The sequence below is a fragment of the Canis lupus genome, chromosome 11 (genome assembly GCF_003254725.2).
Source record: "Canis lupus dingo isolate Sandy chromosome 11, ASM325472v2, whole genome shotgun sequence".
NCBI lineage: Eukaryota > Metazoa > Chordata > Mammalia > Carnivora > Canidae > Canis > Canis lupus.
In genome coordinates, this window is record NC_064253.1 from 53,945,528 (window position 1) to 53,970,321 (window position 24,794).

The following is a 24,794-nucleotide window of genomic DNA, read 5'->3' on the forward strand; positions in this document are numbered from 1 at the left end:
CAGCTGCTGAAGATTTCACAAGGGTGACTTAGGGATCTGCATAGAGATAATAAGAACCTGAGGACAGTTAACAAACAGTTAAAGGTTAAGTGCGAGAGCCAGTAATTTGTAAATTACAAAGAAATTCTTATCTTTGCAATGAAAGCAGTTAGGACTTGATAGAGTTGTGGAGGGCCATAGATGTTTAAATCCTCAGCCAAGGTTGGTCTGTTGTGCTAAAGCTTCCTGGCTAGGAAAACCTCAAACTTTGAAGCAAGAGTGGAAACTTCTGGGTAGTATCCTCAAGAATTTTTACTGTTGACATACCTGAACTGCTAGAGCTTACAGAGGTGGCCAACTACTCTATAGTAGGAGCTAGCTCTTCTTCCTTTCAGGAAACCTATTACTCTATGCCTTCTGGCCTCAAGGGAATAAGAACCCTGTCCACAGGAGCTATCCCCTCTTCTTCAGTTGACTGTCATGTTGATAACTAGGGTTAAATCCCGGCATAACTTGTTTTGGGACATGGTGAGTCCCAAGGACAAGGTAGAAAAATTAGCTAGCACAATGCAGAGGAAGCCAGGGGAGTAGCCCTGGGATTGGATTTTGAAGGTACTTGACAAGTACCTCAAAATCTCAGCTGGAACATGAGACCAAACAGGGGAATTTATTGACTTGGGGGCATTTTTTCAGGACACTAAGATTTCACATGCTGGCAAGGACTCCAAGGTTTGAGACAAAATCACTGTTGGGACAGGTCTTAAAAGCTTGGTGATAGGGGCACCTGGGTGACACAGCCAGTTGTGCTAAACTCTTGGTTTTAGCTCATGTCATGATCTCAGGGTCATGATTTCAAGGTCATGAGCTCAAACCCCACATCTGACTCTGTGCTCAGCATGAAATCTGCTTAAGACACTGTCTCCTCTCCCTCTGCCCCTCCTCCCTCACTCTCTCATTCTCTCTCTCTTTCTCTCAAATAAATAAAATCTTTTTTTTAAAAAATGCCTGGCAATAGGGATGGCCACTCTGAGCAAGGTGGAAATCCTGAGCTGTCCTGGGAGATGATAGAGGAGGGATAGAAGGGCTCAGGGAGGTGGACATACTAGAATGGGTATCTCATGTTAGGCCAGAAGACCCACCAGGGGATTACATTCCATGGGAGCCCCAAGGATTGCCATTCACCAAACCATTACCTTTGTGCTGATAAGCAGATTGGTGGCTCTTGTGTGCCAGCCAGAGTTGATAGTAGGAAAGGTGGTCACAGGCTAGGTTTGTAGACAGCCATGGGGAGTATGGACCCTGAAGTAACAGAGGCCAGGTGGCAGTGCTATCCCCCCAACACCCCACCACAGGAAGAGGAGCCCCAATATGAAAACAATCAGCCAAGTTGAAGAAATAGTTAAATGGGATTTAACCTCTGTAAGTTGTGGAGATATTAATAGAGCAGTGCATCTCTTATGGACTTTTTGTTTGTTTTCTCCCCAAATTCATATGTTGAAACCTGAACTCCCAATGCGATGATATTAGGATGTAGGGCCTGTGGGAGTAATGAGATTTAGATAAGGTCAAGAGGGTGAGGCCTCCATGTTAGGCTCTGTGTCTTCATAAGAAGAGGAAGGGAGTAGAGCAGCCTCCCATTCCCATCTCCTGCCGCCAACTGTATGACAATACAATAAGAACACAGCTATCTGTAAGATAGGAAGAGGGCTCTCATCAGGAACCAAACCAGCTGGCATTTTGATCTTGGACTTTCCACCCCAGAACTGTGAGAAACAAATGTCTATTGTTTAAGCCACCTCGTCTACAACATCTTCTTATAGCAGCCTGAGCTAAGTCGACATTCCTAGGGGCCAACCAGGGCACTGCTTGAAATCTACAATCAGAAGACAAGAATAGAGGAGCAGAAGGCTGAGAATGGATGACTGCTCCATAAAAAGGCATGTATATTCTCTCTCTCTTTTTTTAGCTTACACAAAGGCAATTTATTAACAGAAAATAGTTTGAAGAATCCTGTTCACAGACGGCAACCACGGTGACCCCCCTTTCTGCGGGTGCTATTGGAGGGGATGGGTGTGACATCCTCAATCCACCCAATCTTCATTCCTGAGCAGGCAAGGGATCTGAAGGCTGATGAGCCCCAGGTTCAGGGGTCTTGGTTCTATTTCCTCCTGTGGCCCAGAGTTTGATGTGGAGAGCAGTGATGCTCAGCTCCTTGTACCTCTGGGCTACATCTTGGGCAGCCAACATGGCAGCGTAGGGAGAGGACTCATCTTGGTCAGCCTTTATGTTCATCCCACCAGTCACACAGCAGATGGTTTCCTTGCCAGAAAGATCAGTGACATGGACAAAAGTGTCATTGAAGGATGCAAATATGTGGCAGACACCAAACACATTTTCTCCTTTAGCTACTTGAGGTCCAAGACTGATGACTTGTTCTTCTTTCTTTTCCTTCCCCGTATGAGGTGCTATTTCTGTGCAAATTCTTCCTATATTCTCAGTTCATAGATCTGAACCAATTTTCATACCTGGAACCCATTGACAGAAGAAGAGGAATGATCCCAAAACACCAACAAGTTTATAGGGTGATGAGTTCCCCATTCCTCTTCCAAGAGCTCTAAGCACATTTACTGAGGTGATTGTTTACTGGTCAGCAGGACACAGTCTCTGTCATGGTTACTCGAGTCTGTGATTATAGTGCAGAATCAGCTGTAAAGAATATGTAAACACGAGTGTGGCTGTGTTCCAAGAATACTTTATGGACACTGAAAATCAAATTTTATATCATTTTCATGTCACAAAATATTCTGATTTTTTCCCTAACCATTTAAAAATATAAAAACCATTTTTACCTTGCAGGCAATACAAAAATGAGCAATGAGCTGGATTTGAATCACAACCCTTAATTTGGTGATTCTTAATCTAGTGTGTTGACATTTGTTAACTTAACATTTTTGAGAATCACTGACTAACTATACTTCCCTTGTCTATGCTGCTCAGGTTCATTCTTGTTTGAGGACAAAAGCCTTTTCTTATGTGTTTTTCCCACCCACCCCCAATCTTGTTTTTGAGCTTTCAAGAAATCTGGAACCAGTTAACTTTATAAACTCTCTACCAAAGTATGACCTAATTTTACTTTATTACGTGGAGCAGTTTTCTTTCCATTCATCCATCACAACCTTTACCACCGTCCCCCACTCCCCAAAAACAAGCTCTGGGTTTTGCCTTTAGATAACAAGGATCTAATAGTGTGTTTTCCCAAACAAAGCAATCATCCACTAAGGTGAATTTAGCTTTCATCTCTAAATTGCAATCATGCTGGCAAGCATTTAATCCCTACCACACATGGCCAACTTGAGCCTCACCACAATTCTATGTGGATGGAGAATAACGAACTGGAGATTTTGTGAAATTGCCTGGAGACTCTAGCATCACGCCAAACATTTCAATAGATGGAAAAAGCGGAAGCATAAAACAAGAGTGGCTATTATTGTCTTCCCTGTTATTATCCTGTCCATAGAAAATGATTCAACCAGCCCCGAGGGCTGCACACTCAATTGTCTTCAGAGGCCAGATTGGTCCCAAAAGAGACTAGGTATAGGAAAATAGGGAATGTTGGGGATGAGGCCAAACTAAACATGTACTTCTCATTTCAACACCTTCAAAGTAAAAACATAACCTTGAATAGTAGTATGATCATGAAATAAAACACATTCATGGAAAAGATGTAACTCTTAGGCCATCAGCTTGCAACCTCTGCATCCATGTTTATCATTTATCTAGCTCATTCTTGCACAAGGCTACAAAGAGCAATATCCTGAAAAGCACCCCCTTGTACTCCCTGAATCCAATCCTTTCACTGTAAAGAGCAGCAAACTGAAGCTCATGTCAGGGAAAGGACTTGTCCAAAGCCATACAACCAAGCTGCTATAGCAGAACTGGGATTCAAATACAGTTCATCCTAAGTCCCAAGCCATTGCTCCCTCCTTCCTTGTATCCATCTAAAGAGTCCAAAACAAGACGATGCTAAGGCTGGCAGAGTGAAGCCTGTAGCTGTTCATTCTGGCTGTATCACTTAATTAATTCACCCACCAATTGGCTGAGCAAATGAAAAAAATGAGTCAGCTGGCATTATGAGTAAGCGGCTCCAGCTGTCTCCCGCCGGCCAGCGCTGCCCTATATTTGAAGGTCAGACATCAGAGGCCCAGCTCTCTATGTGGAATTTAACCACCGGGGCCCACGTGATTCAGGAAGGGGAATTGATACTCACAGAATCTGGGTCCCAGGTGATCAGAGCCATGTAGCCACCTCCCTACCCTCCTACATAGAGCTCAGATGATTTAAATATCACAGCCACAGGAGCCAGACACACTTTTCAATGTCACCCCAATTAGGGGGCTTGCAAGGTTGGATGGGCCCTTAAGGGAAGCACCAGGGACACCTGCTAGATGAGAGAATGAGAGCTCCACAGTCACTAAGACTCAGCACCCAAATATTCTCCTAAGGAAAATGGGAAACTTTGGAGTCCAGCTGTGCTATGGGATCCTAAGCAAATTCTGGCACTTCTGTTGGCTGCTGCTGTTAAATGGACTGTTAGGATCCTTGCTGTGCATATTGGACCATGTTCTCATGTGGAACAGGAGCCATAGTGAAGGTGAAAATATCAGATGAATAAGAAAGCAGTGAAGAATTTTGACTGTTACTATGAACGGCCCATAAGGTGGCAGTTGAGTGGAAAGGACTAGTAGAAATCTTTTCTGAGGAGTAAACTGGTGGTTGCTATTATTGCCATCTAAAGGGCTCTATTCCAGGAGAGGGGAACAGTTGTGCCTTGTGGGGCCCCAGAGGCAGACTGAGGAAGCTGAGCAGCAAGCAGTTTGGGGAAAAATAGGAGGAAGACTTTCGTAACAGAGCTATGCGAAGACAGGAGTGGCCAGCACAAGATGCAATGAACTCTCCATGGCTGCGTGGATCCGATTAAGGCTGGCTGAGCATTTGCTGTGAGAGCACCAAGGCATCTGATAGGAGGAGGTGTACAGTGAATCACCTATTGGGTCTCTTCCAGGCCTCATGCTCTGAATTTCAGATTTGGTGAGAGGTACTTGGGGATGGGGAGTAGTGGGAGGCAGTAAAGGAAAGGAAGTTAAACTAGGAATCAGGAGCTCTGTGTCCAGGCCAGGCTCTTGTCCAACTTGTTGGACTCCCCCTTGCCCTCTGTCCAGGGGGTTCTGTAGCCTAAGAGGAATGGCTTTGCCAAGTCAGTGCATCTGGGACTCTTTACCAGTTGCAGATACCTTTTCAGGTGGCCTCTGATATGGAAGGCCACACTTAAGACTGGGACAGGTTGTTTGCTTCTTCTCTCCTGGGGACCTTGGTAGTCCCTTCTTGCTGTGTTGGTTGGAAGAGCACCATTTGGAAGCCATGACTTAGAGACCAAAAGCTCTTCAGCTCTGGCAGTCCATGAGTTTTCCATAGGATTAGGATTGGGTTTCAGGATCACCTGGGAAGACAGAGCCCCATCTTCACAGACTGTCAGTTTTGTCACCTAGCTGCAGCCCTCTCACAGCCCTATCCCCAGTTCCTCCCCAGTGTCCATCTCCACTGCCCTGAAAACCAAAGGTGGGAGTGTGGATTTGCACAGGAAGTGACTTGATTAGCACCCTGGCTCTGTCAGAGTTGTAGGATAAAAGGAGAGTGTCAGAATTATGATAACATGTCCATGTCCCTGGGGAAATCAGTCTGTTTTGATATCCTGGGCTTGCAATTAGTCTGTGGGGAACCAAAACCCTGTGATTCCTGCCTTGTTTTAACAGTCCTGGAGTGCAACAGCATAGACAGCAGCCCTAACTTGGAGGTGGGGAGTGAGAGATGCAAATGAAGCTTGATAATGTAAGGTCAGTCCCTTCCAGTGCAAAGCACACTTCAATTCCCAATTTATAACTCCCCGCTTCATAGGTGATCTTTGGGGAATTGAAGACAATTAATCACCCCAGATCATCTATGAATCTCAACTTACCTGTTAGCATATGCATTTTCCCCTCTGTGAGCTCCTTGAATACAGGGATGGTGTAGTCTCTGAGGTAGAGGCTGGAGGGGCTCCACCCAGTGCCCCTCAGAGGCCCTTTACCAGTCTGTACATTGCCCTCCTCCCCTGAATCCTGTGTTCTTTTGTTTCTAGTGGCCTACACCTGTGACTCCCGTTCTATGGCCCCAGGCTACCAGGAAACTCTTCCCCAAAGAGCAGACAGACTGAAGTGTCTGGGAATTTAGCTTTCCTGTAGCTAATGACTGGCAGGTGCCCAGCTCCCTGGTCTTGGGACAGGACAACCCAGAGGCGTGACTTACACTCCAGAGCACCCAGTTGGATCAGGTCAAAGCTACTCTGTGTGGCACAGAAATCAGCCTCCATGCCCCAGTACGCTGCTGACATTAACCCTTCCTGTAGAAATTCTGGAGTTGCCACTATCAAGGTCCACTACCATGGATGGTTTCCGGGAAGTGGTGGCTTAATGGGTAGGCCTAGTGAGATGAGGTGATGAGGCATGTGTGAAGGGAGTGGGACTCACAAAGGCACAGGGTGGGGAAGAGGGGGCTGAGTGGTGAGGCTTACCTTGGGGGCAGTGAGAAGACAGAGAAAGGCAGGAGAAGAGGGGTGGAGAAGGCTAAAGACTTCAATTGTCAGGGTAAAATGTTTTAGATTTATATTCTAAGGCAGTTTTTTGCCCTACATTCCTTAGTGTCCAAATCCTTTAGAAAAAAGAACATCTTACATCAATCCCTTGTTATAAAACAGATAATAATGGCTAAGAGTGGCTAGTTTCCAAGTGCCTTACATGGATTGATTCCCTAAGTTCTCACAATATCCCTACTGGGCAGGCAGTATTGTCATACCTGGTTTACTTTGGTTAGAGGGTCAGGTGGGCTTTGAAACAGGCATCCCAGTGTCAGAGCCTTCTGTGCTCAAGCACTGTGCTATGTTCCATTCACCATCTTTGTTTGGAGTGGGGTTGGGGGCTGGTGCTCTGCTTTCTCAGTCTCCCCATTCCCTGACGGTAGACCACCAGGCTCCCCCATGTGACATGGTGGCTCCAGGGAGAAGGATTTTAAACTGCAACTATTATTTATAATAGTTTATAATTTATAGTCCTAGGTGTTCTAATCCACCCCAGGATTTGAAGGAGGGAACTTAGTTACAGATTAGCACTGCATGGAGAAGGATGGATGGTAGAGGGAGGAAGGGGGTCCCACTAAGAGAGAAGAGGGTGGACCAGGTGAAGGCAGGAGGCAGAGCTGGGCCTCTTTATAGCTGGAGGTCAGGGGATCCCCCTTCTATGCCCAGCCCTGCTGCTGACTCTGCTGTCCTGAGTGAACAAACCTCTGTTCCTCTCTGGGGTCTGTTTCTCAATTGTATCACCATAGGGTTGGACTAGGTTAGTGGTTTCCAACTGTTTCAGCAGTAATATTCAAACACATTTGTCAGTGGAAGTCCATTACCTAAAACCGACAAGAGTGACATTATTATAAATTTATGTTTCATTTCTAATGTATAAGCACTACTTATTATAAAGTCAACCAATGAGAATAATGAGGCTATTTTAGTAACCCAAATAATTTGAAATCAGGCATTATAAATAATAGTTGCAATCCAGTATCCGTATCAATATCCAATTTATTTCAGTATTTAGATTTGGTTTCACTGTATTATTAAAATCCTGTTCCACCCTGAATAGTAGTTGCAAATGGTAACAGATTTTCAAAACACTTTACCTTCCAATCTCAGAACATTCTCCAATTAAATTGATCCAGAAACTTCAAGAGGACTAATAGGCAATTATTTTGTTTCAGGGTTGAATTATTAATAATACCTAAGTCCTGCTCTCATTCCTTAAACAGTATTAAATTTGGAGACAGATGATGAATAGTTTTCTTCGTTTAAATATTCATTGTAAAAAAAAAATAAATAAATATTCATTGTTTGGTAGAAAAATACTTTTCAAATGCAGTTTGAAGGGTGTCCAGGGTTGTCGTTTAAGGAAAACCTCACGTGTCAGTGCCCATCTCTGACAGCTCTTCACTCACAATTTCCAAGCAGTCAAATTTATCTTGTTTTGCATGTCAAATCCAAGCTTCTCCAAAACATATTATCTAGAATGGTAAGCAGAGTAACCATGGGACCATACTGAGCTCGTTATCAGATCAAACAAGAAGTGCCTAAACTTCCCCTCAGCAATAGTCCCCACAGGATAGTTTCAGACTTCCGGCACTTTTGCCCAATCCCCTGTTACTCTGCAGCCCATCTTCGATGCCCAGAACAGCCTCTAACTGTGCTAGACATTTAATTGGGCGCTATACGTGAATCACCTAGGACAACAGGACACAGGGACTCACCCAATGAGGGCAGTACAGCGAGGCAGGTAAGCGACCTTCCCAAGCAATGGGGCATCTGCTTTGAATCCACATGGGAGCCCAGGCTCACCATGGAAGCTTCATCCTGGGGGTAATATAGAATCTCACTGTGCAGCATGTTGGCTAGCCCCCATGAACTAAAATTTGAAAGCATGCACTACATTTTTGTTTCAAGATTTAAAATAATTTAGGATGTATATTTAGACAGTGCTTCGTGAAGTTAGTAAAGGTCTTCTTTGGATCCTTGTGGGCACTAAAAATCCCAGTTGAAAACCATAAGCCTTGGCAATCTCTCAAAGGCCCTTCCTGGGTCAACATCTGAGGGCTAGCCAGCCCTTACTGGGCACCAGCATTGTCAATAACTGATTCTGTTTTATCCTCCCATCCCCCAACCCCGGATGTTTCCAGGAGTAGAAAACCAAGCCCTCCTGGTCCTCCCCGCCCCCCCGCCCCCCCCCCCCCCCCCCCCCCCCCCCCCCCCCCCCCCGCCGCCTGTGGGATTCCCTTCTAGGAAAGTCATTACTGCCTCTCTTGGTTGGCTGCCAGCTCTAAAGTGTCTTTTTAATTGCATCTAATTTGGCCTCATCTCATTAAATCCTTAATTTAAACCGGAGCGATCCCTCCAGCTCTGGCTGCCTAATGACAAAGGGGCCCGCACTCCCTTCCCCCTTCAGCACGGCTCCCCCGGTCAGGGCTGCTCTCATTTCCAGGTGGTCTCTCTGGGAGGCTTCTGACAAGTGGCTGTCGTCCTCACCACGCTGAGTGTGGAGCAGAGCCAAGAGGGCTTCCCAGGAGCAGTAATTACTGGTAAAGGCTCAACCCTCCACCCCGCCGGTGCCCCAGCTCACAGGCTCAAAGTCACTGCAGCAACAGCATCCAACTCTAGTGGTGCAAGAATAGGAGCATGACAAGGAGAAGACACTGAAATTAAACAATAATAAATCCATGATAATTGCAGAAGCCAGGACATCATGTTTTAGATATATTATCTCATCAGGGAAGATGTCACTGGCTTTATGCAGTAGGTAAAGAAATTCAAGCTCAAAAATGGAAAACAACAGGCCTCAGGATATAAACACCATTTTGCCTGGCCTCAACGGGAGGCCATCTTCATTTCCCCAAGTCCCACCTCATCTCTACCTGGTCTCACCCTTGGTCACTTCTCTTCAGCCACCTAGCCAGCTCCATGCTCCTCAGTTATGCTAGCACACTCCTGCCTCAGGACTTTTGCACTTGCTGTACCCGCTGTCTGGAGTGCTCTTCCTCTATGTGGTTATCTGGCTCACTGCCTCTTTTCCTCAGATATCAGCTCAAACCTCTTCTCTTCAGAGAAACTTTTCTTGACCTCCACCATCACCCCTTCTTCATTCTCTATGTTCTTATCCTCTTTTGTTTTTGTTCTTTGTTTTGTTATTGCTTGTGACACTTATGCCTAGTCTCTACTAAATTATATATTTATGTTTTGAAAATGAAGCACTGTGAAAGCAGAGAGGTTTTATGTTCTCTTTACTGCTGTATGCCTACTACCTAGAACAATGTCTGGCACATGCTAGGTCTTCAATTTGTATTTACTGCTTGAATCCATCATGGCAATGTTAACCATTTTAGGAGGATGTATACATTCTAGCACTTCTCAACTCCAATGGTTACCAGGTTGAGGTCTCCTCTTTCTCTGAATTGATTCCACCAAGGAGAGGCCAGAAGGATATTTTCCTGGGAATAATCCCCAAAACTGTAGCCTAGGGACTTTAGGGTCAGGTTTTAGGGTTGAGGTTTGCTGCATTGATATGGACCTTGGGAAGCTGGTTGCTATAGAAACACCTATTGCTTCCTAGAGGCTTGCCACAGAGTAAGCTTCAAGGCTGCTCTGAGCTCTCTGCACTGCTGGGATCTGAGATAGAGGCACCAGGGCTGAATTAGAATAGATGAGCCTCTAATTTAGTTCATCCTGGGCAAATGCCCTCACCCCTCTGAGTCTTGGTTTCATCATCTGTAAGATGGGGCTCATCACACACACTTCACAGGACTATAGGGAGGAATAAGTGAGATGATGGGTGTAAAGGGTGGCACCCATTTCAACAAATTCCAGCCTCATTCCTGGTTTTATAAAACTTCAAGAAAGGGGTGGCCCTGGTGGCGCAGCGGTTTAGCGTTGCCTGTAGCCCAGGGCGTGATCCTGGAGACCCTGGATCGAGTCCCACGTCAGGCTCTCTGTATGGTGCCTGCTTCTCTCTCTGCCTGTGTCTCTGCCTCTCTCTCTCTGTCTCTATGAATAAATAAATAAAATCTTTAAAAAAAAACTTCAAGAAAACTGGAAACTGATTTTATAAAATTCAATATTTCCTTTGAATGTAAACCTGCCAAGGACTGTGAAGGTCTGAGATTTCCCCTACTTGAAAGCTAGCAAACCAGCCTGCTACAGTTACATGGAGGGTGACAAAAGATATGAGACTCCTGGGTCAGAGACAAAAAACTTTATTGTCCATGGTGTAGCAAGCATCATGAGCTTCATGGTCACGTCAGTTCCCTTACTCCCTAAATCCCACAGGGGAAGCAGAGCAGCCTCTAAAGGGGCCACTAAAGGTGTGGTACATCAATTCTGTTTTTTTTTTCTTATTATTAGTGAAGTAAAACATCCTATTAGAAAACATTCATTAGAAATCTGTTACCAAAGATTTAGTGAATTTCCTTCTAGTCATTTTCATAGAGACACCCAATCACCTAAGCCAGAGCCTGGGGTGGCTTATCCTTTTGTTATCCCTCATAGCCTGTATTTCTTTCAAAAACCTGAATAAGGGGCTCCTGGGTGGTGCAGTCAGTTAAGTGTCTGATTGTTGGTTTCAGCTCAGGTCATGATATCAGGGTCGTGAGATCAAACCCTGGGTCAGGCTCTGCACTGAGTCAGCTTAGGTTTCTCTCTCCATCTCCCTCTCCCTCTGCCTCCCCACCTCACAGCCCATGCATGCTCTCTCTCTCTCAAGTAAATAAATGAATCTAAAAAACCCCACAAAACCTAAATCAGTAAGACAAATCATGTTATTTCACTTTTTCTAACTCACACTCACAGCTTCCACCTCTTCCCTACCTCTGCCAAGATGCCGGGACATTCAGACTCAGGCACTTCAGAAAATGCGGAGCACCTCACCTTCCCTAGGCCCCCAAATTGCAGGGAGAAGGGGATAATGGCCCCTAACCCAGCCTGTCTGTCGCGGCTGCCCTGCTGGCCTGGATGTGTTCACCGCCAGCTGCCCTGTGGTCTCTGAACCTGGGTATTGTGCGGACAGAGTCCAGCCTCCTTGTGGGCACTTAGCCATCGCCTCCAAGGACTGCCATCTCCCTTGGCATTTTGGAAAAGTGGGTCTGTGCCCCAACTTCTCACGGCTCTGCTGGGGCATCTCCGCTCTCACAGCTGGCTCCTCTCTCCCTGCCTCCCTGTGTGAATCCCTCTAGCAACTCAGAGTTTTGGAAAACAAAGGCCAGGTGGGAACTGATGCCTGCAAGCAGCTCTTCCAGAGTCAATGGAGAGTAAAGGCCAGGTTTCTTCTTGGAAACAGGAGGGAAAAGACAGAAGAAACACAGGCAAATATCTAAATGCATTATCTGCTAGAAATGTGCACATACAATTAAAAAAAAAACCCAAAACCACAAGCTTCTGCCTCATTCCTTTGACAATGCGGAGTGAATGCCCTTCCTTCCTGCAGGTGGATGAACACTCAGAAAATCCTCATCTTTCCTTGATCCTCCAGCGTAGCAGAGCAGGGATGGGGCTCTCCCTCCTCTACAGGCTGATGAAGAGGCAGGTAATGAGGCTCTGGGCTTCGCCTTCACACTTATTCCTGATAATTGAGCACCACTTTCAAGAGCAGGTGGGTCCTGAAGCAGTAATTGGCAGGAGGCAGGGCCAGTCCCCCAGGGGTTGGAAAGGTGTTAATTGCTCTTCCCCTTCCCCAGGTGGATCCCTACTAAGGGGAGAACTTTAAGCCCAAGTGATGTCCAAGAGACGCCCCAGGGATGCGGAGGGCAAAGGTTTAATGCTTCCCTTGGTACTGTAAGAGGAGTAAGATTGACAGGAATTCTGAAGAACTTGCCGAGGTCCCTAGCTGAAGAGAGAGAGAGCTGAGACATAGAAGCCAGGACTGTGAGACTCCCTAGCTTGTGGCTTGACCACCCTACTGTCCTGTTTCTTGCAGAATGGATTGAAGGGAGGGAATGCGCTCAGGTGACTCCCAAGTCCTTTCCAGGTGAGCTCTGCAAGTCTGCCAGCCTGAGGAACCAGAGCAGGATTCCGGGCTGAGTCCCTTTCACTGAAGGCTTCCTTAGAGGAAGTGTTTGTTCAGGGCATTGTTCTCTCTTAATAACACTCCACACCCAACACATTTTATTCATTGGAAATTACCTTCGGTCCAACATTTTATCAGCCTGACCCACAGAGTAATTGGAAACAGGAGGATTTCCCTCTAACAATCAGTGCTAGAGAGAATAAATTATGCCCCCCATCAGAGGGCGTGGCGGCCTGGGTCTGCAGCATGTGGAAATGCCCAGGCAACGTTCCAGTGGCAGCTGAGCATCTATCGGTGTTCCGTTCTGTGGGGGGAGCAGCTGCCAGGTCCGGAGAGGGATAGCGGACCCCGCCTCAGTCACCACGGGCATATGTGTGTGCAGCTCGCAGCACCCCAAGACTGAAGAAAGCACTTAGAGACAAGAGGCCTCTCTTAGGGGCTTGGGTCTGCTCTCTACCCTCACCCCAGCCAGAGCCCTGGGGGTGGTGTATGCCTCACATTCCCTTCCCAGTCAGTGCTAGGTGCCAGCATCACACCTGTGGCCTCTGAGAATTCTGACCCCACCAATATCTTACTTAGGTCATTATCTCAGAATCTCCATAGCAGCCTCCACCCTGAAGTCCCTGACCTTAGTTTACCTCCTCCTATCATACTCCCTTTGTAGCCAGAATAATCTTCATGAAATTCAAGTCTGACCTGACTGCCCCTTGTCTAAAGCTCTTTTGTGGGTCCCCATACAGAAGTGTGCATACAAGGCCTTCCCGTGCTGGCCTCTGCCTCTCTCTCTCCTGCCTCACTGCTCATTTCTACCCACTGTGTTCTCCAAACATACCACACCATCTCCCGCCCAAGCCTTTGCTGCTCTTGTTCCTATTGCCTAGAACATTCCTCCTATTCCAGAAGCCCAAATCCTACTTACGTGTCAAGGACCTCTACTAATAGTACTTTCAAACTTTCTTGGGAAGGCTGACTCCTTGTCTTTTTATTCCAGCTTTGGGACTTTTTATTCCAGCTTTGGGACTTCTATGTCTGTAGTAAGTAGAATAAACCTGAAACCTTTGAATATATTACCTTATGGCAAAAGGAACTTTACAGGTGTGATTAAGGATTTTGAGATGGAGAGAATGGCCTGGATTATTTCAGGTGGGTCCAATTACTCATACAGGTCCTTACAAGAAGGAGACAGGAGTGTGAGAGGCAGAAAAGGTATGTGACAATGGATGCAGAGGTCAAGTAATGGTAGGGCAAGGAAGGCAGGCAGCCCCTAGGAGCTGGAAAAAGGCAAATAATTGAATTCTCTGTCACAGTCTCCAAAATGGACCACAGTCCTCCTGAGTTCCTTGATTTTAGCCTAATGAGACTCAAATTAGACTTTTGACCTCCAGCACCAAGGTAATATATGTGTGTTGCTTTAAGTCACTAAGTTTGTGGTATCTTGTTACAGCAGCCATTGAAAACTAATACAACATCATATTGGAGGTGGTTGTTCATGTGGCTCAGTCCCTGAAGACAAAGGACACAGGCTGGGGTTGGTCCTCCCCTGTATCTCTAGCTCCCAATACAAGGTCTGCCACAGAGATGATGCTTCACAAACACTGGATGAGTGAATGAGACATTTCCTTTCCCTGGCACCAGCGGACCCACTGTGGATATCAGGCCTTTGAGGATTCTTGGGCTGAAACGAAATGGAATCAATTTCATTTCACACCTAGAAAGCATGGTTCCCTGTGCTATTAACCCCATCCTCTACCCTGCCACATACGAAAACATTATTATGTTGCTCCAAAGGCATCCTCCCTTGGCTATGAGATCACTTAGCCTTCCTACCCCTGGCTTACTTCTAGCAACCGCCATGTATATCAACAAGAACATTAGGCTCCCAGGTTCATGGAATATTAGGGCTTCAGGAGCCTGTGGAATCTCACTTTCCACTGTTTACAGATGGGGAGACTGGAGCTGAGAGAGGGAAGGAGCCAAGGTGGTCAAACTGTGGCACTGCGGAGTTAGGGGGAAAACCCAGGCCAGGCCTCTTCACCAGCCCCTCTCTAGAACCCATATGCTAGTATCAACATCCCTATTTTAGAGTTGAAGAAACTGAGGCACAGAAGTTAAATCACTTGTCCATGGTCAGCTGATTAGCAGTGCTGATTTGAATAGATCATTACTCCAGAGTCTCCTCTCCATCTCTGCACTATACTGACAGATGAGAAAACTGAGGCCCAGAATGGGTTCAGACAGTGGTGGCTGCAGAGAAGTCAGATTATGGCTAAAGTTCAAACCAGAGCTCTCCAAACCCACAAGGTAGGACGTGCTTGGGCTGAAAGGAGGCCTTGGTGTTTGCCTTCTTCAATTAGGCTGTTTGCTTCTCTGAGTCCAGGGGATAATTTAACTAATGGTGCTGGTTTTCTGACACTATCAATCGGTGAAGATTAAATATGTTTGTCACAGTCAAGTGAACTAATCACTTTATTGTATTTCAAATACTAATTTCATCAGATAGATGTTGGGGGGGTGACCCGAGGGAGGTGCAGGGAGACCAGCACATGCACAAATCTGGGCAGGCAACAGTGCAATCGATGCCGCCAATCTGCCTAGAGGTATCTGGGATATCAGGTTTTCTGGAGGCCTGCAGCTGTACTGCTCACACAAGAGGAATCTGCATTTTCCCCGGCCTCCTTCGTCGCTGTTCCAGGCCCTTGTGAAATTTCTCAGGAGAGGCAATTTCTCAAGCATTATTGGAAAATGGTAGATGTTTCCAAATAGCTATCCTAAATCACCCCCTAGCCACTAATCCCACAGCCTCTCTGACACTGCTGGATGCAAATGCTCCCTCTCTGAGCCATTAGCCATCCCAGGAACCACCAATTCATGGCAAAACCTGAAAATGAACTAATCCGTCTTTCAGGTTTGGAAAGGCTTTGCCATTTCCATAGCTCAGCATGTTGGACAAGGAGACCCAGGGCTTATTAAATCATCCCCTGGCCCTGGCGCAATTGAATAAACCTCCCTCCTTGTGAGGGAGAGTAAGTATGTACACTTGGACACACACACACACACGTGCATGCATCATGCACGTGCATAGCACACAGATACAAACATGTACACACACACGTAAGCACACACACATGCCTTCATGAACATACATATAGACCCGAATGCACAGCCCTACAAGATGCATACTCATGTACATGCACATGCACATTCACGTGCACACACTCACAAACAAGATTCAGAAGTTCCCAAGGGGCAAGATGTTTTCTAAACACAAGAGACTGGTTTGTCCTCTTGCTCATAGAAGCACCTGCAATAACCTAAGTGACAGTGAAGATGAGGTCAATTTCCCTGGACACGAGCCCACCACCAAATCCATTTTCTTATTTTGGGAGATTTAATCACATCAAGCAGAGGCCATCAGTTGTAGCCACTGCAGCTAAAGTATTTGTCTTGCACACTTTTTCTGAAGCTTGATCTTGTGTGTTGATGAGTCAAGGGAAGGGGCTGATTCCCAATTTAATGTCAGGTGCTGAGGAGTGGCCCACACAGTCCTTGTGAGCACCTTCATGAATGGCCTCAATAAGAAGAGTCCTTTCCAAAGGAAAACACATGCTTCTGCCTAGAAGAGCCTTCCATAGCTGCTCACAGACCACCACAGACTGTCTGAATATTCTTCACCAGAGCACCATCACCAGAGGATGGTCCTTTTATATGGGCTGATGCTTTACATCTGTACAGCTTTTTTTTCCCCAAGATTTTATTTATTCATTTGACAGAGAGAATGAGCGTGCACAAGCAGGGGGAGCAGCAGAGGGAGAGGGAAAAGCAGGCTCCCCGCTAAGCAGAGAGCCCAATGTGGGGCTCTATCCCAGGACCCTGGTATCATGACCTGACCAACTGGTATCATGACACTTAACCAACTGAGCCACCTAGGCACCCCCTGTACAGCTTTCAACAGCAACTCTGAAGTAGGTAGACTTTGGAATTTACCACCCTTATTTTATAGATGTAAAAACTAAAGCTCAGAGAGTGGAAGAGGCTCCCTAAAGGCATCTAGACAATCATTGGTGAATCAGAACTAGAGTTTGGGTGTTTGATTCCAAGACTAGCACTTTGTAAATCTCTGGACACTCTGCCCAAGCTTTCAGAGCCTTGCAAAGCTCCGCCTTTCATCATGTCTCTGTTCTGTGACCAGTCTTCTACTCATTGCTAGATTTGCTGACTACAGTTATCTCCTTGAGCAGAAGCCCCCAAATATTAATATTGTCAGGGCCGGTATCAAAATAAAGGCTGCCTGTGGGGTTGGGTTGAGTAGGACAAGACCCATGTTCTTGCCAGGCAATCTCTATTTTTAGAAGCTTGTTTTGTGACATATAATCTGTGAGATCTGGAGCTTTCATGAAGCTCTTGTTCGAGCTCTTGGAGACACATCCTTCTTTATGAATCCTACTGGGTTAAACAAGACAGAAAAAACTAGTGGCACCTCCCCAAGGAAACATTGAAAGAACAACAACCAACAGATTTGCTGAACGTTCCGAATCTTTAAGCATTATTAAGATGGGGAGAACTGTGTGCTAACTGTGTAACCTGGTCTTCAGTTTCTTTTCATGCAATGTAACTCCAGATGTTTTACCCCCTAAAAGGATGTTTTTCTACATGACGGAGTACCCAATTTGCAAAAAATATCCTGGTACCTACCCTGAGCCAGCAAAACATCGGCAGCATGCCAACCTCCAATGCATTTGTTAAAAGCCAGACCTAGGAAATGTTCCACGTGGGTTTTGAGGCCTGACAGATTTGTAATCGGAAGACCTGAGTTCTAGCTTCTGCTCTGCCTTCGACTTGTTGAGTGAGTGGTCTGAGGCCCACAGAGCATAAGGCTGCAGGCTCTTTGAGCCAAGAAGAATCAAATCTAATAAGATCAAGTGCATCTGAACTCAGACTAGGCAGGGAGAAAACACTGCAGTAATCATGTCCAAAATCTCCTGGTCACAGTGTCAGGGAAGGAAGTATTCTCTTTCCATTGTCTTGTCTGTGCAGACTCCTGGGAGCTGCTAGCCTGTGAGGTGCCCATAGTTTTACAGGCAGGGCCTGGAGGGCACAATGAGGTCCTTGGGCAGACTGGCATTGACGTGTGAGAATGGCCACCAAGTCCCCTTCTCTGATCTCAGCCACTGGCCGTCTCTGTCACGTGTACTGCTGACCACTCAGATTTCCCAAGCCTCTGTCCTCCCTTGGCTCCCAAGACGCCATAGGATCCAGGTACCCTCTCTCTCTGGCTGTTCCTTCTGTGCAGCCTCTTTCCTCTAGCCTCTTCCTTGAAGGTTGGTGTTCTCCAGGAGCATCTCTTTTTATCAGCTAATCAATCAATGAAGTTTATCTACTCTCTGAATCATCTCACCCACTCCCATGTAATATGCCCTTGACACTCCAGCTCCAGACTTACCCACCTATCTCTCTATTTAGCATCTCCATTTGATACTCTGCAGAGATTTTTTCCCACATACTGATTCCAAGAGCAGACAGTGTCTGGCATTGGTTCAGCAGCTCCAGCATGTCAGTCATCCCATCTGCATTCTAGATAGGAAGAAAGAAGATGTGAAGAAGGGCAAAAGGGCTTTCCAAAAAGTGTTCCAATAGGCTCCACCCAACAGCTTCCACTCACATCTCTTGGACACTCTCTCGTTCAGAGTAGTAGAGTATCCTATCTACATACAGTTTCAATAGACATCCTCACTGTGGGAATAAGAGAAAGCAAAGGTATAAGAGGAGACCTCTCACCTGACTGCACCATGCTTCTCCCCACCACACCTCATCTATATCCTCATCTCTCCCAGTCCCCCCAGTGCATCCCCATGCACAGCCAAAATGATCTTTCCAACCCAAAAGAACTGGTGCCATCAGTCTTACCAGCACCTTTACCAGGTGTCTTCCCCATCCTGGATGCCCCTAGGTAAGACTCTTTGGCCTGTGGGGTAAAATTGTTGGCCTGGCCTTAGAGATCCTGGAGAATTGGTATTATCTTCAGAAACTGAAAGTTGTTTCTTTGCTGCAGTGTCCTGGTGGATTTCAGACAAGGATAGTGCTGCTATTCTTGAGGGGGAAGGGCTGATGACAGGGGATTTAAAAAACAAACACATTAGCTCTGGCCAGCCCAGATAATGAATAGAGGAGAAGGTTATCTATCTCACTGATTTATATTGTTACGGTTTCTTCCATAGACCAAAGTGGGAGCGTCTTTACGTCTCCCACCCTCCACATTTGCTGCAGCAAGGGAATCACATTTTTCATGAACCATGGGAATTACTGAACAGCAGTGGTTTTATTTGTTAAGGATTGAACTTGGCCATTTCTTCTACCAGGGGCTGAGTCCTGCTGTTATGCACAACTTCTCATCCAGAGAGACACCATGGAGAATAAATCAGGACCAGAACTTAGTGTGACATCTGCAGTCTGGCAGGGCCCTGGGGTTTGGGGGCTAATGGGGTCTCACAGCAGGGAGGAGCTGCTGCCAGCTGGCAGGGAGGAGAGGTGGGGTTGAGACTTTGAAAAAACGAATGGAAGAATTTTGCCACTTCATAAAACCAACGTCAGTGGGTGAATCATAGACTGTGGAGGACTGAGAGGGCTGGCAAGGTCTTTATGATCCGTGAGCTTGGGGTTCTTAATCTGAGGACTGAAGATAGGTTTTTATGGGGGTCTGTGAACCCATGAAATCGAGTGTGATTTTTTCAGGGCATAGGTGCATTTCCCTGGGGCTATAGTTCATTGCTTTCATCAGTTCTCAAAGGTTAAGAACTGGTCTAGTTCAACTCACTCATCATATAGAGGAGAAGGGGTCCTTGGAAGAGAAGGAACCAGTCGAGTTCCCCTAGCAGAACTGGAATTATTAATCAGGAGATCCAGATTCTAAATTGGCCTAGCCAGAGTCTGGCTACATGACCTTGGGCTGGTCACCTTACCTCTCTGAGTGTTTTATTATGCATACAATTAAACAGTTGTAGAGAAGATTAAGTAAAGGACTTAACAGATTTCAACACCTACCCACAATGTTAATATGTAATTAACTGCCAATAAATATTCTTTGAGTCACTGTGTACCTTTGAAAATCATTCTTTTTAGCTTTCACTCATTCAGCAAATATTTATTATTTCTTACATACCAGGACACTGGGTGAATAAACAGGCATTGTCCCTGCCTTCACAGAGTTGGAAGTTAAGTAGGAGATATAGTTAAGAAACAGACCATTAAAAAAAAAAAAAGAAAAAAGAAAAAGAAAACAGACCATTGCTATTGCTGTAACAGTGAACTACAACATAGTCAATATAACTGTTGCAATACAGTGTGGTGAATGTCCTAACAGGGTCAACACAGAACCTGGGGGGAGCATGGGCTGGGGGCCACCAAGAGTGGGGGAATCAGGAAAGAGAGGGTTGAGAGAGTCGGGGGTGGGAAGAATCAGGAAAGGCTTCCCAGAGGAGGTAGCAATTAAGCTGAGACCTGAGGGAGAAGCAGGAATGGCCACACAGAGAGAGGGCTGGAACATTGTTCAGAAAACGGCATATGCAAAGGACCAGAGACAAAAGAAAGCTTTTCTCTCTCTCTCTGTCTCTCTCTCTCTCTCTCTCTCATTTCTTTAGGGAAGTAAAAATAGATCAAACTTGCTGTTTTCAGCTGCTACAGGCAACCAGGAGAAGCCACGCCAAAATCAACAAGCATACCCGGCACATCTGCATCCCCTTCACCTTTCATCGTCTATTTATCTTTCCATTCATTTGTTTAATGTTGGCGCGTTTGTACATGATCATCTTCTCCTCCCTGTTGATCCAAATGACACAGCCTCTCTCTGGCTAGCCTCAAGAACTGTTTCATCGTCCCCTCTGTGGAGATGAGGATGCTGGATGGGTAATTGACTTACATCAGGTAATGCTAGAATTAGAACTGAGGCAGAGAAGTCTGGTGAGCTCATGTTATCAGAGGCAGACAATCACTGTGTGGCTTGCTGGGCTGTCCTAGGCTGGCCAAGCTCCCTGGGTCGCTGTCCTGCCAGGGACAGCCTGAGTGATCACCCCGGAGATGATTAATTCCTGTCTCTCTCAGCTGGCCCCGGATCTGCAGCCAAGTGCTGCTGTCATCTCTTTATTCTTCTGCTCCACCGTTATTGAAAATCAATAAGCCGTCTAAGCCAAATGAAGTTCAGTGACTGGGACCAAGTCCATAAATCAAATAAAAACTAAATTATATTTAAAAAGGGAAATAGAAATAAGAAGGTTGCTTCGAGGGGGAGCTGAGGCCCTGAGCGTCGGTTATTATGGAGGCAGAGAGATGAGCAAGAAGCTGGTACTATCTGGCCAGGGCTCATGGTATTGGGGCTGAAAGTGCCTCAGGGAGCACCCCACCCTTTTCCAGATCAGAAGACTGAGGCCCAGAAAGGAGAATTTCTTCTGTGGTTGCACGGTGAGTGGCAGAGCTGGCTCCAGACCCAGGGCCCATTGATTCTCCCTCTACCAACTGGCATTCAAATTAATGAGAAACAACAGCTGACTTGAAGTGAATTTAAGAGGAAACCAAGAGAGAGGCTTTAAATTTTTATGTTGTCAAATCTATAACTCTTTTCCTTAACAGTTTCTGCCTTTAATGTTATGCTTTAAAGTCCTAAGTGAAGATGTCTGTTTTCAGGCAAGAGTAGGCAGGATAGTTTCCTGGAGTTCACATGGGGCTAGGAATTCTTCATATTCCCATCAGCTTGAGTAGATAGACTGAGGCATTGAATAGAATCTTCAAAAGGGTATTGCCTTAATAGAGGCAAAATTAACCCTAGACTAAAGGCTTCTCTGTAAGTCTCAAAAGGATCCAACTGATATGTACTCCAGAACAAAATCCAGTGGTATTTAAAGGAATACAACAAAATCCAGCAATCAACAACGTAAAATATGTAATGTCCAGCATCTAATAAAAAATCGTCAAGCAGGCAAACAAGTAGGAAAATGTGGCGCAGCACCAGATGGAAAACTAATCAGTAGAAACAAACCAAGAAATGATAGAGAATGGTGGGTTTAGCAAAGAACATTAAAATAGCTATCATGATCCATATGTTTGAGAAGGTAGAGGAAAATGTGGCCACGAAGAGGAAAGAAATGGAAGTTAAAAAAATTTTAGATCCAAATGGAATTTCTAGAAATGGGAAATATAGTATCTGAAATGAAAAAACACATGGGATGCTATTAATACCAGATTGGACTTTGAAGAAGGAAAACTACAGTTTGAGAAACTATCTAAAACAAAACATATGCTTCCCATATGATCCAGCAATCACACTCTTAGGTATCCACCCAAGAGAAATGAAAACACTCAGATGAAGAATTGAATATTCACGGCTTTGTTCATAATAATAAAGAACTGGAAACAACCCAAATGTCTGTATATGGATGAAGGGATAAACAAAACGTGACATAGCCATACAATGGTATACGTAGCAATACTACGTAGCAATAAAAAGAATGAACTACTCATACTTTCAACAACACAGATAACTCTCAAAAACATGCTGATTACATTTCTATGAAATTCTAGAAAAGGTAAAACTACAGGAATAGAGCAGACCAATGGTTGGCTAGGGTGAGGAATGAGAGGAAGGAATTGACTGCAAAAAGGCAAGAGAGAACTTTTTGGGATAATAGGAATGTTTTCTAGTCTAATTGTGGAGATGATTACATGACTGTATTTATTTGTCAACACTTATTAAACTCTGTGTGTGTGTGTGTGTGTGTGTGTGTGTGTAGGGGATGATATAGGTGTAGTTATAAAAAGTCAATGGGAGGATCTTCATGGTGATGGAACTGCTCAGTATCTTGATTGTGCTGGTGAATACACCAACCTACACATATGGGATAATTCTGTGTGGAACTAAGTATACACACACATGAGTACAAGTAAAATCTGAATAAGATCAGTGGATGCTATCAATGTCAATATGTAGGCTGTGATATTGTACTGTGGTGTTATAAGTTATCACCATTGGGAGAAACTCGGTAACATTTACGTGGGATCTCTGTAATATTTGTTACAACTACACATTAATCTACAATTATCTCAATAAAATTTTTAATTAAAAACTCATACAAATAGGGACACCTGGGTGACCCAGTGGTTGAGTGTCTGTCTTCAGCTCAGGGCATGATCCTGGGATCCGAGATGCAGTCCTGCATCAGGCTCTCTGCAAGGAGCCTGCTTCTTCCTCTGCCTATGTCTCTGTGTCTGTCTCTGTCTCTCTCTCATGAATAAATAAATAAATCTTTAAAAAAAAAACTCATACAACTAAAATTGCTAACTTATTGTATGTAAGTTATTCCTCAATGAAGCTGATTTTTAAAAAGTTCTATATGGTCCTCTAAAATAAAGTTCACATTTCTCTTTATAACCTGCTCTTTCATGAGAGCTTCAACAAGACTTTTTCTTCATTTGCATAGAAAATTGTAAATTAGGAATATTTAGGAGTTTTGTATGTTTTTTTCTAACAGCAAAAATGATTGATGATTGTTCATCCCTAAGCTATTAATAAAGATATTGTCTTGAATAAGAGTCCTAAATGACACTTAGAAAAATATCAATGTCCACTAATATTTTGTCATTTTGTGTTTTCCATTTAGAGCTAGTCTACAAATGCAATTTATTTTGGTCTATGCTATATAAAATGTTTCTGTTTTTCTAAATGATTAGCTGGTAGTCCTGACACCAATTTAGTGTGATCAATTTCCCCCAAATCCCAGCATACATGCTTAAATAGTTACCTTCATCATCTACTAAATTGGCACCTAAATTTGCATCTGTTTGTGGACTCTACTCTCTTTCATTGATTGAGCTGGATGTACCAAATTTCTTTATTAATACCTCCCTGTTTTCTTTATTGTGACTTTGGGATATGGTTTTCTTTTTTCTTTTTTTAAGTAGGCTCCATACCCAGTGTGAAAGCCCAATGCAGGGCTTGAACTTATGAACCTGAGATCAAGGCCTGAGCTGAGATCAAGAATGGGACTCTTAACTGACTGAGCCATGGGAGCTGACTTTGGAATATGTTTTAATGCCCAGTAGTGTAAGTCTCCTCATTTACTATTTCTTTTCAAAATGTTCTTGACTATCCTTGCACATTTATGAACTTCAAAATCATTTCCTAAGTTCTCAAGTGTTCTGCTGGATTTTAAGTGGTATCTTATTAAATTTACAAATTCAGGGATACCTGAGTGGCTCAGTGGTTGAGCTTCTGCCTTTGGCTCTGGGTGTGATCCTGGTCCCGGGATGGAGCCCCACATTGGGATCCATGTGGGGAGCCTGCTTCTCCCTCTTCCTGTGTCTCTGCCTCTCTCTGTATTTCATGAATAAATAAAATATTTTTAAAAATTTACAAATTCACTTGGGGAAAGCTGATAATTTACATTACTGAATCTTTCCACCCAGGATCATGATATGTCCAAGGCCACCATATTGCACAACTCCAGAGAGTGCCATTCACACTGGAGTTGTAAAATGTTCAGCCTGAAGCCATAGAGAGAGGCTGTAGATATACCTTTCCATTTATTCATTTATTCATTATTTGTCTTTACATGTCTCAGTGAAGCATTAGTCTTTGTCACATAAATTTCTTGTTACATTAATTTCTGGATCATTTATATTTTGCTATTATTGTGAGTGGGCTGTTTTATCCTCTAGATTTTCTCCCATTTTTATTGCTAATGTATTAAAAGTGATTGATTCTTTTTTTTTGATCACCTTACTGCCTATTCTCATTCATTTTACCATAGTAGAATGAATAGTAGAATTTTTAAGTTGATAACTTTAGATTTTCAAGCTAGAAAATTATATAATCTGCAGATATTATCTTTGATTCCTTCTTTGTGCTATTCATACCCTTTGTTTAAGAATCAATCATCTGTCCTCTTTTAAATGAGAGTGGTAATCACAGGCATTCATGTCTTGTTCCTGCCCACAACAGGGATGTGTCTGACATTTCATTCTGGGTGTGATAGCAGCTTTTGGTAGGAAATACTCCTTTCAGTTAAGAAAATATTTTTCTATTCCCAGTTTACTGAGAGTATTCGGAATTTGGAATAGGGGTTGAATTGTGTTCTTTTGTTGCATTTT

The 24,794-nt window shown here is 44.6% G+C and overlaps 1 pseudogene; it reads right to left on the reverse strand.

Moving 5' to 3' along the window:
- Window positions 1-1,936: 1,936 nt before the first annotated feature.
- Window positions 1,937-11,777, reverse strand: LOC112649718 (40S ribosomal protein S14-like; annotated as a pseudogene).
- Window positions 11,778-24,794: the final 13,017 nt, after the last annotated feature.